The following is a 9,844-nucleotide window of genomic DNA, read 5'->3' on the forward strand; positions in this document are numbered from 1 at the left end:
TAATCTTGGCTGTGCCTCCAACTTTGGTGGGCACTGAGGTAATCTATGCAATAGGTTTAACCTCAAAGTATCAATTGTAAACTCCATACAAACAATATACTCTTATATAAGACATAATAAATCTTTACTTAAGAATTTAGAAAAACAGGATATAACAGATTGAGGTTAATGAAAATGTTACTGCCATTTTAAGTCTGTAGGGGGCACTTCAATAAATCAATTAATAATTAATCAAATAATACATACAGTTTATAGTAGTAAATGAAACGTACCCAACTTACTTTTACACAACCACCAGTTATCCCACCCATGAGTGTGGACTCTGCTTAATATCAGAGTTCTAGGAAGGATTCGGACCCACTCAGTAGTCCACCTGGATCTCTTGGTGTAGGCAGGGAACACTGCTACACATAATTCCCCTCCTCCAAGTAGTAATCCTGTGCGGAATGCAGAGTCTAATGGAGTTGTCAATGCCTCCTGCCAAAAAGAAGAGATTGTGCAGTTCTTAAGAAGGTTCCTACAAGAGACCAGACCCCTTTTGAAGCTAACATATGCAGCTGGAGTAACCAATGAGGTATCCATACTTACTGCACATTGTGGTGTGACTGTGTCACATGGGTCTAAAAACCTGGAGAGCCTCTAAAGATAGGGACAAGTGTTTTTCATGGTGCTGCTCACTTCAGGCTTCTTCTAGTGAGCCTATACCTGTGGTGGGCAACCTGCAGCCCATCAGGGTAATCCGCTGGCAGGCCACCAGACAGTTTGTTTATATTTGCCTGAGGCCTGTGCTGCTTCCTGCAACTCCCATTGGCCAGGAACGGTGAACCGTGGCCACTGGGAGCTGCGGGAGGCCATACAAATGTAAACAAACTGGTGGCCTGTAAGCGGATTACCCTGGTGGGCTGCAGGTTGCCCACTACTGGCCGATACTTTACCCTGCATTGAATGTTATCACGGATAGCAATAAGAAGTAAGAGTTTATAGAATATGTTGTTAACTAATAGTTGTTTTTTTTTCCTTTCTTGTTCTGGTTCCTTAATGGGGACACTCTTTCTGGTGTGGTGAGAGTGTAGGCACCCTTTATTAGAGGGGGTCTCGGAACTTAACTGGGAGTGTTCCGGTCAGTAAATTCCTGAATGCTGCAATCCAGCCTTGGAGACTACAACTCCCATGATACACTGAGGAAGAGAGACAAGGGACAGGAGAGAGAGACTTCCACTTTCAGGGCTGAGGAGAGTCTCATTGTGAATGCAGAGGCAGCATATGGTGGGCTCTATTTTTTGTGGGGAGCTAAGATCCTGGTCAGGGGACAGGAAATCACCTTGGGGAACTCTGTCCAAGGCAGAGCTGCTGCTAAGCTGCTATTAGAAAGCCAGAAGCTGCTGCTGAGAAACTGCTGGGGCTTTGACCAAGCAAGGAACCAAACATGCGATTGCTGGGCTACATTGAGCCAGGTGTAAGCATGGGAATGGTCCTACTATCGTGGGGAATCTCCCTGGCTTTTGTATACTACCCTGGTGGAATCAGATGGCAAAAATACCCAAGTCCCTCCCCCAATTCCCTGTAGCTGGCTGCCTGCCTGCCTAATCTTGAGGACTCTTCTTTCTCTCTCCTGTGCAGTGGAGTCCACACAATCTTATAAGGCTGGGCCCAGGATAGTGGTGTGACTATTTCACATGGGTCTAAAACCTGGAAAGCCTCTAAAGATGGGGACAAGTGTTTTTCATGGTGATGCTCATCTCAGGCTTCTTCTAGTGGGCCTATAGTTTACCCTGCATTGAATGTTACCATAGATAGCAATAAGAAGTAATGGTTTATGTATTATGTTGTTTTGTTTTTCTTTCTTGTTCTGGTTCCTTAATGAGGACATTAAGGATTTTGTCACAGCTCGTGCAGAACAGAGGCTAGGGTGTCCCTACTCTGGTGCATTCTCTCCTCACCAGCCACTACCCTGACCCCGATCACTAGATTGAGTTTAAACCACATACAATTTATTAAACAGCAACTGTAAAAAAATATGGGAAAAATCAAAACGGTTAAAGGACCAAGGAACCCTGTACTGGGAGCACAGGGAACAATATAAACAATAGTCTCTGGAACTAAAGAAAATTCACAGGCTATTCCTTACACATCCCAGGCCTCCTTCCCAGGACCTGGGATGTGTACTGCAGTAATACCACAGGTCAGACACCTGCTCTGGTGGTGGCTACATACCCTAGGACTCTACGTAGCAGGACCCTTCTCCTCAGTATTTGGCCTTCCCATCAGGTTTGCATCCCCCCTCTCCAGGTCCAGCCTTCAAGGCCCTCTTGTCTAGCGCTGTCTCCCTCCATTGGGTCCTCTCTGCCCAGGATCCCCACCTTGCTTTCTAGTTGCTCACCACACTCGACTCCAGTTTATTTGCAGCATGGCAGACCTGGCTCTGGTCCCATGGTTCCCCACTGGAGCTCGGCCTTGGCTTGCTGTTGGCATGGCTGGTCTCTGCTGCTCCATCTCCCCTAGTTCTGGGCTGCTGCTCTGGCTCTGGGCTCCTGCACTTTTCCTGGCTCTTCCCTGGCTGCCCCAACTCACGTGGAGGAAGGGCCATGAGCTCCTGATTCTTATCACCCTTCCCGGCCTGTCAATCTGGCTGGCTTGGAGTGCTGGCATCTCCCCATTGGTCCTAGGGACCTGTCAGTCTCAGGATACTGACTTCTCTTCGGCCCTTCCCTTTTCTTCTGGTATTGGGAGAAGGCCAAAAAAAAAAAAAAAAAACCTCCAATAAGTTTCAGTAGGGGGCCAACAGGGCTAAGGCTGTTGTGATCAGAACTGATTGAGGTTGGCATGCAATGAAGGCAGTGTGAGTAACCACTACTTTTGTTGTTTGGGAAAGTGCTTTCCAGGGAAGGGGGATAGGGAAGAGACTTTAAGAGGCTTTCCTGAGTTTGAGAAGAGATCTTATTGTCTAATCAGGATCTAGGGGTACTGACCTCTGGCTCTAACTTCCCCCATCTTCAGTGGGGTTGTGCAGCTTGGAATGATCCCAACTCAGAATCACTCTGCCCCTTGTTGCCTTGAACTACTTTACTAGATCAACAGAGTGAGCTGTCCCTGCCTACAAGATGTTCAAGCATGCCCATGCAAGTGTCTGGAAACATCTTTCACAAGTAAAAGGGGGGAACCTCAGGCTTTAAAGGAGGTTTTTTAGCTGAACTTTCAAGTTGGTGTGGTTCAAGTGACAATATAACAGACTCAGGAGGCATATCTGAGGGTCCAGAGTACAAACATATATATGTGACACTATGCCCCATATTCTTCATAGCAATATTGTTATAATATGATTATAGCATTATAGCATATATCTAAAATGTATTTTATGCAAGATGGGTCATGTGAGATCATTGGAAAGGTTATGATTTACTGAATATGATTATCCTATTTATATGCATGTATCATTTCTGTATCTGAAGTTAGGAATATTGACTAATTACAAGTGGGGAACACCCACTAGACAGAATGCAATCAGTCTGGATGGGCCATTAGGAAGAACAATAAATTCTAATCTCCCACCTTTCTGAGCTTTCCTGGGATGCCACAAACAATCTCTGACTCATGGCTGCTTTGACACTGCAGGGTCATGTGATCACATCACCTGGTACTGGACTCCATGATAGAATACCAGTATTTTTCCGTTGGGGTGGGGAGAAACACATTGAAAAAACAAAGGGTTCCCGCCATATGTAAAACCTATTTAAGATCCAGGAGTGACTTAATCAGGGGTCAGTCTTCACTGAATCCCAGCCCAGGATGACTGTTAGAAATACCTAACAAATAAAGACAAATGGCGGGACAAGAGCTGAGCCCAGGCTGGGAAGATGTCTGGCCTGTGAAAGAAATACCTTGAGTTTTAAGCTGCAGGCAAGAGAAGTTTTGTCTTCAAGAACCTCTGCAATCTGCAATAAAGCAACATTTAGGGTAAGAAATTACTACTTGTAAGCAGTTCCTTAAGTGTATTAAGCTTAGTTTGGGTATTTGTTTCATTTGCTATGTAATCTGCTTTGATTTGTTTGCTAACCCTTGTAATCACTGAAAATCTGTGTTTTGTAGCTAATAAACTTGTTTTTGTTTTCTCTAAAACCAGTTCGTGGAATTCATAACTGGGGGAGGGAAAGCTGTTCATATGTTATGCAAATGTTATGAGCTTGCGCTGTACAGTTCTCTGTGCAGCACAAGACAATGCAATTTTGGATTTACACTCCAGAGGGGGTGTGCACTTAGCTAAGGTTTCCCATGCAGAGCTGATCTTAGCAGCTGTGTTTTTCTGCAGCTGGATGTGTCCCTACCTGTGTGTGTGCTGGAGGAGGCTTGAGGGCCTGGCTCAGTAGGACAGTGTAATGGAGCCCAGGCTGGTGGAACAGGCAGGCTCAGTGATACCCTGGTGGGGAGGGGAGTAGCAACCTGTCACAATATAGTCAGGGTAAACCTCCTCAGAATAAGTCTCTGATGGAGAACCAAGTATATCCATCAGAGTAATAGGGCCAGGAACACGATTAGTGCCATCTACATCAGAAGAGAAACTCTCAGGAATCAGGACTGGCCCCTGGCAAGATGATTTGGCAACAGTCCATCCATTATGACATATTGTCCTAGAGGAAGTAAATGGTTTTGGTGTAAGGTCTTTAATAAGTTGCCATTCTTTTCAGGCTTTAGTTGGTAGATAGGTTGCCAGGTATTTGAATTTTCATAACATAGGGCTGTGAAACCCAGCTGTTTGCAAATTTATGTTTTCTGGGGAGCCAAAGATTCCTGATAAGAACATGATCACCCATGTACAGATCACAGTATTGTACATTCTGGTTGTAACAGTCTTTATTACCCCATTTCATTTTATCAGCTGCAGACTGAGCAAGTTGATAAGCAGCATGCACATCTTTTTAAAATTAATTACATACTGGATGTAAGACTGGTGGGAAGACCCTTCCACAATTCCCAACACCTGATAATAGCATCCTCAGTGTATATGGGCACCTTACCCTGCCAGTGAGGTGTCCATATCTACCATGCATCATGGTGTGGCTGTGTTACATGGCTCTAAAACACCTGCAAAGTCTGAATGGGGAGGATGAAATTTAATATACCTGACATTTTTTGGAAATTTTTAGCCACCATGATTCAGCCATTTCTGAACAAGACTAGGGAAAAATATGTTTTGCCCATGTTAAAACAATTCTTGAGACCTTTTCTTTGAAATGGTTTAGTGCCCCCATGCTTTGGAGCAGGGAGTGTATCTTGGCAGAAGGGTGGCCTTAGTGGCAGGGATGTACTTTTTGCTGTTCCTGTGTAATTTACCCAAATTTGGTCAAGTGATAAGTCTTTGAAAAAATCACAGTTTGCACAGGCACATTAGAAACTTGTTTAAATTTTAGCAGCTAAATCTCTAAGATTCCCTCTTCACTGATCACGCTCAAGCCCCTCAGTGCTCACCAGGCTGTGCATGCACCATCCCCACAGAACAAATAAGCATGCTCCTTCCCCTGTAATGGTTGCTCCTAGCAGCTCCAGACCCACTAGAGTGGGACTGGGCACCAGAAATGAGACCAGGGAGCCTGTTTCTCGTGCATGCTTAATGACCACCTACTGCTGGCACGCAGGTGATGTGGAGGAGGAAGTTGTCTGATTCAAATGCAGAGGGGACAAAAGCCTGAACAGAAGAGAAGGAAAGGAGTAAATTGGGACAAGGAATGTGGTGAAATTGGGACTTGAGGCAGGAGATAAAGTGTGACTGAGAGTTGTAGAAGTGAAGACTGGGACTATTTGGGAAAGGAGACTGGGAGCTGTGAGGAGACTGGGAGTGGCTGGCAATGAGCCTGGAACCCAAGGGAGAGGGCAGGCTGGAACTGGTTGAGTTGGAAGCTGGAAGGGAATGGGAGCCTGGTCAGGGAGGGGAGATTGGAACTGGCTGGCAAGGAGTCTGGGGGCCAGCAGGAGGGAAGTTTGGGACAGGTTGGGTGGGGAGGCTGGGATTTGGAGCTGGTGGGGAATAGAGGGTGGGAATGAGAGTCAGCTGGCTGGGAAAGAATACTGAGATCAGTTAAGGAGTTGGTGGAACTGGAGAGACTGGGAAGACAAGAAGACTGACAGTGAACCAAGGTAGGGGAAGAGTTTTGACAAGGAAATAGGGTGTAGGGGAATTACTGGGACTGGCTGGGGAAAGAGACTGGGCCAAGGAGCCAGAGAGGAGGTAGGGGTGGGAGATTGAGTCTGGATGAACAACTTCAGTGAATTGAAGTGAGCAGTATGCAGCTTCTATTTATAGTTACCTGGCTTGGAACTGAAGCAGGGGTGCTGGAACATGGGGGGCCATGGTGCCATGGCCCCCCCACTTTTTACCAGCCATAAAGGTGAGTGGGGAGCAGGGGGGCAGAGAAGAGAGAGTGGGGGCAGTGGGGAAGGGGTAGCATGAGGGGGTTTGAGCACCAGTGGCCCCCCCTTTTAGGAAACTTCTGCCACCCCGAGTCCTAAGGTAGTGGCTGCGCCTGGGTTTCCCAGCCAGTGAAGTGGTGTAAACCCTGAGGAGGGGACAAGGCTTGTTCAGAAACCTCAGTGAAAGGCTGAATATAAAGGGCCCAGAGCTGAGGCTGAAGACTCCGGTGAGGGCAGACAGACAGTTCTGTTGGACTGTTGCTGGACAGGGTTCATTTTGACTGTGTGACCCAACTGGAGGACTGAGCAACTGATGACTAGCCAAATGAGGCTGATAATCTACTGGGGGTACTGGAGTGGGAAAAGGACTACAGAACAGCATGCAGCAGCTCGATGTGCTCAAGAGGTGAGTGCCCCTCTTACAACCACAAACTGTTTTTTTCACAGGCTCCCTGCCTCACTCAGTGCACCGGATGGGCCTACTCTAGGGATGAATCAATGTTGTATGGTAAAGGAGGGCTGTAGTCCGTAGAACACCAGTTTCATTTGTTGCAGACATACGGAGGTATGTAGGGAATAAGGCAGGGGGTTACTGAAAGAGAAAGGATTGTCTCATGGTTAAAGACCCTGAGTGCAGCCTTGTCTTAAAAAGTTGGGGGCAATGGCCCTTTGCCCTCTCCCCACCCATCTTGGGTGCCCATGGCCATGTCCCCCTAGAAAGTCCCCCCACCCCCGGTTGAGAACCTATACCTTAAGTAAATCACTTAAACCAACTTTTCAGCAATGGTCACTATCTGCATACCCAGACAACGAGAAACTCAATTTGAGACCCTGGGCCCTGACTTGCAGATATGCTGAATGTGCACAGCTTCAACTGAAGTGAATGGGAGCTGTTCTTTAAACATATAAAGTGCTATAAAAGAGCAAGGTATTATTATATAATGCTAACTACTCTGAAAAGTTAGCTCCTCGGTGTGTCAGGTTGGGCACTGAAAGCTTGCCTTTACTCTCTGTGTCTCAGTTCTCCTTCTGTAATATGGGGATAATACCACCACACCGCCCCTGTGAGGTAAGGAGATAGACTAACGCTTGTGAAGCATGCAGACACTGTAGTGATGAGAACCACAGGAAAAACCTGTGAGGAAATGAATAATACTGTTTTCAGAGCAGGATTTGAGTAGTGTGCAGTCAACAAGGTATGGAGCCACACACTTAACAATGAAGATAAAATAAAATAGCTGCAGATTAACTGAGCACCTTCCATCTACTGAATGATGCAGGGAAAAATAGTGGAAAAAAATAGTATGTGATTGATTATGTAATCAAAGGCTGTATCATAATGCATATGCACAAGGGAATTACATTAATGGTGTACAAACAGTCTTAATTCTGGCATTCCTCACTCTTGACTCATCAACTCTTCAAACCTTAATATTTTAATGTAATTTTTGTAAATGTGTGTAAATATATAATGTGGTATTTGTGTATACACAAAGAAACCTGGTGCTAAAAGTTTGGGCCTTTATATGTTAGACTGTGTTGGAGTTAGATTAGTCAGCCTTCACAGCTCCTTTCCCCATGCCCCAGTTGCAATTATATATAAATGGCAGATTATTAAACAAAAATTGCTGCAAACTGATATTCAAAAATTTTCATCTTAAACTTATCTTTTAAAATCAGATGTGCCTTTATTCAAAATGGGATTGACCTAAAGCCCAGCTCCATTGATTGGAGTCTTTCTAATGACTTCAATAAGCTTTCCATTAAGCCCTCAGCATTTTAACAACTTCATCACTTCTGTTTTTCAATTTTTAATAATTACACCTCAAACTTTCTCTGGTAAAGATATAATTCTTTTGCTACAGCTGTCTGTATAGCATATTAAATGTAAAGCGACACCTTTTTAGAGATGGCAGAGTTATAAACAAGACTTATTCTTAGATTAAAGCATACGGTATTTACAAAATATGAGTAAATTGAAAATTTTGTTAGGTTTAAAAGTTTGAAGTACTGTACCTGCCATCTACTGGAAATATAAAGAACGTGCATTTAATCAGCATTGTCAGTCTTTCAACCACTAGTCAGATATGGCTGGGGTAATATCACTGCAGCTTGATGAATTTTTTTTCTTTATGAAAACTGTTTTGAGTTAGCTTAATTTTGAGCCATGTGACTTCTTTCATTACTCTGCCAAAGAACAATCCTACAATGTAACTCCTAATTTCTTTCTTACCACTTCGTAATAAATTAAACCTGTTTTATTAACAAAACTTTCCTAGCTTTTTCAATGCAACCCTTTGTACAATCAAAGTCATAATTACCAAATACAGGATAATATGTAAAAAAAAGCCCTTACATAATCATGGGTCTCCCACCTTTACTTACAAAAGATGCCACTCATAGAGGGAGAATGAGCCGTTAATAGGCAGATCAGATGTGGTCTGCAGAATGTAATTCATTTTCAGTCACTAGTTTGTTCCTATCTGGGGAAAAATACCATGTATTTTACCAAAATGCACACTGTAGCTAAGCCAGTTGATTTTACAGTATGTACATGACCTCTCCACCTCTCCTTGACCTCTCCAGTTTTGGTAATGAAGACCATAGTAATTCATTTACAGCCTGGCCAGGAAGGCTGATAGAAAGCCTGACAAAGAGTAGGTCACAACAAACTGACCCAGTCCATCAATTTTAGGCAGCACCTGAATTTTGGACAGTATGTCTTGGAGGATTTGATTTAGTTTATTAAACAAGACTTGGCTGCAGAGAAATGCAATTTTCTGATTCTGTTAGCAATATAATGGGAGCTCCTTATGTTCCATACAATCCAATTAAAAACAATTATTTTGAGGTCTGTAAATCCAAAATGGGCAAATGTTAGCTACCTATTATGTGTATGTTTTGTGTGTGGAAGAAAATGTCCTGGGCAACGGAAGATGAAACTTTTGCCTTCTATTTGAATCATATCTGTATTAATGTAGTGATGGAAATCTACAGGTATATCCAGATTCTGGAATGCTCAGTTTAAGACAGCAGTTCACTGACTTTATTAGAAGTCTTGTTTTAGAATTTACCATCACTTTAGAAAATTCATTATTTTAAATAAAATAGTGTGCACATTGTTACATTCTACTTACTGGATACTTTTTCCCCATCCCTCCTAAAAACTTCTGTAATGTTGTCGTTGAAGTACAATAGTTATTCCGTTTCAGTCTCAAATGATGCGTGTGTAATGGTTTACAAACTATTTACAAACAGAGCATCACTGCAATACAGCTGTCTTGTGCTGGAGGGAGGCAGACTGCTAGTCCATAGCACAAGAGGAAACTTTGGCCAAGGAGGAAGCACGTACCTGTTCCTAAGTGCCATGGGAAGCTTAATGTCCATGCAGAATAGACATGTGCTCAGTCTTTGTCCTCCTCTGGAAGACTCTATTACCTTT

The 9,844-nt window shown here is 43.9% G+C and overlaps 1 long non-coding RNA gene across 1 annotated transcript; it reads right to left on the reverse strand.

Annotated features, from left to right (window-relative positions):
* Positions 1-277: 277 nt before the first annotated feature.
* On the reverse strand, positions 278-8,872 carry LOC311522908. Its single transcript, XR_014712212.1, has 3 exons — positions 8,788-8,872; positions 3,879-3,932; positions 278-477 (listed from the first exon to the last, which is right to left on the reverse strand). It is a non-coding gene; the product is annotated as an uncharacterized lncRNA (long non-coding RNA).
* Between the last annotated feature and the right edge of the window lie 972 nt (positions 8,873-9,844).

Source organism: Lepidochelys olivacea, assembly GCF_965140295.1.
Source record: "Lepidochelys olivacea isolate rLepOli2 genome assembly, chromosome: 6".
Classification (NCBI taxonomy): domain Eukaryota; kingdom Metazoa; phylum Chordata; order Testudines; family Cheloniidae; genus Lepidochelys; species Lepidochelys olivacea.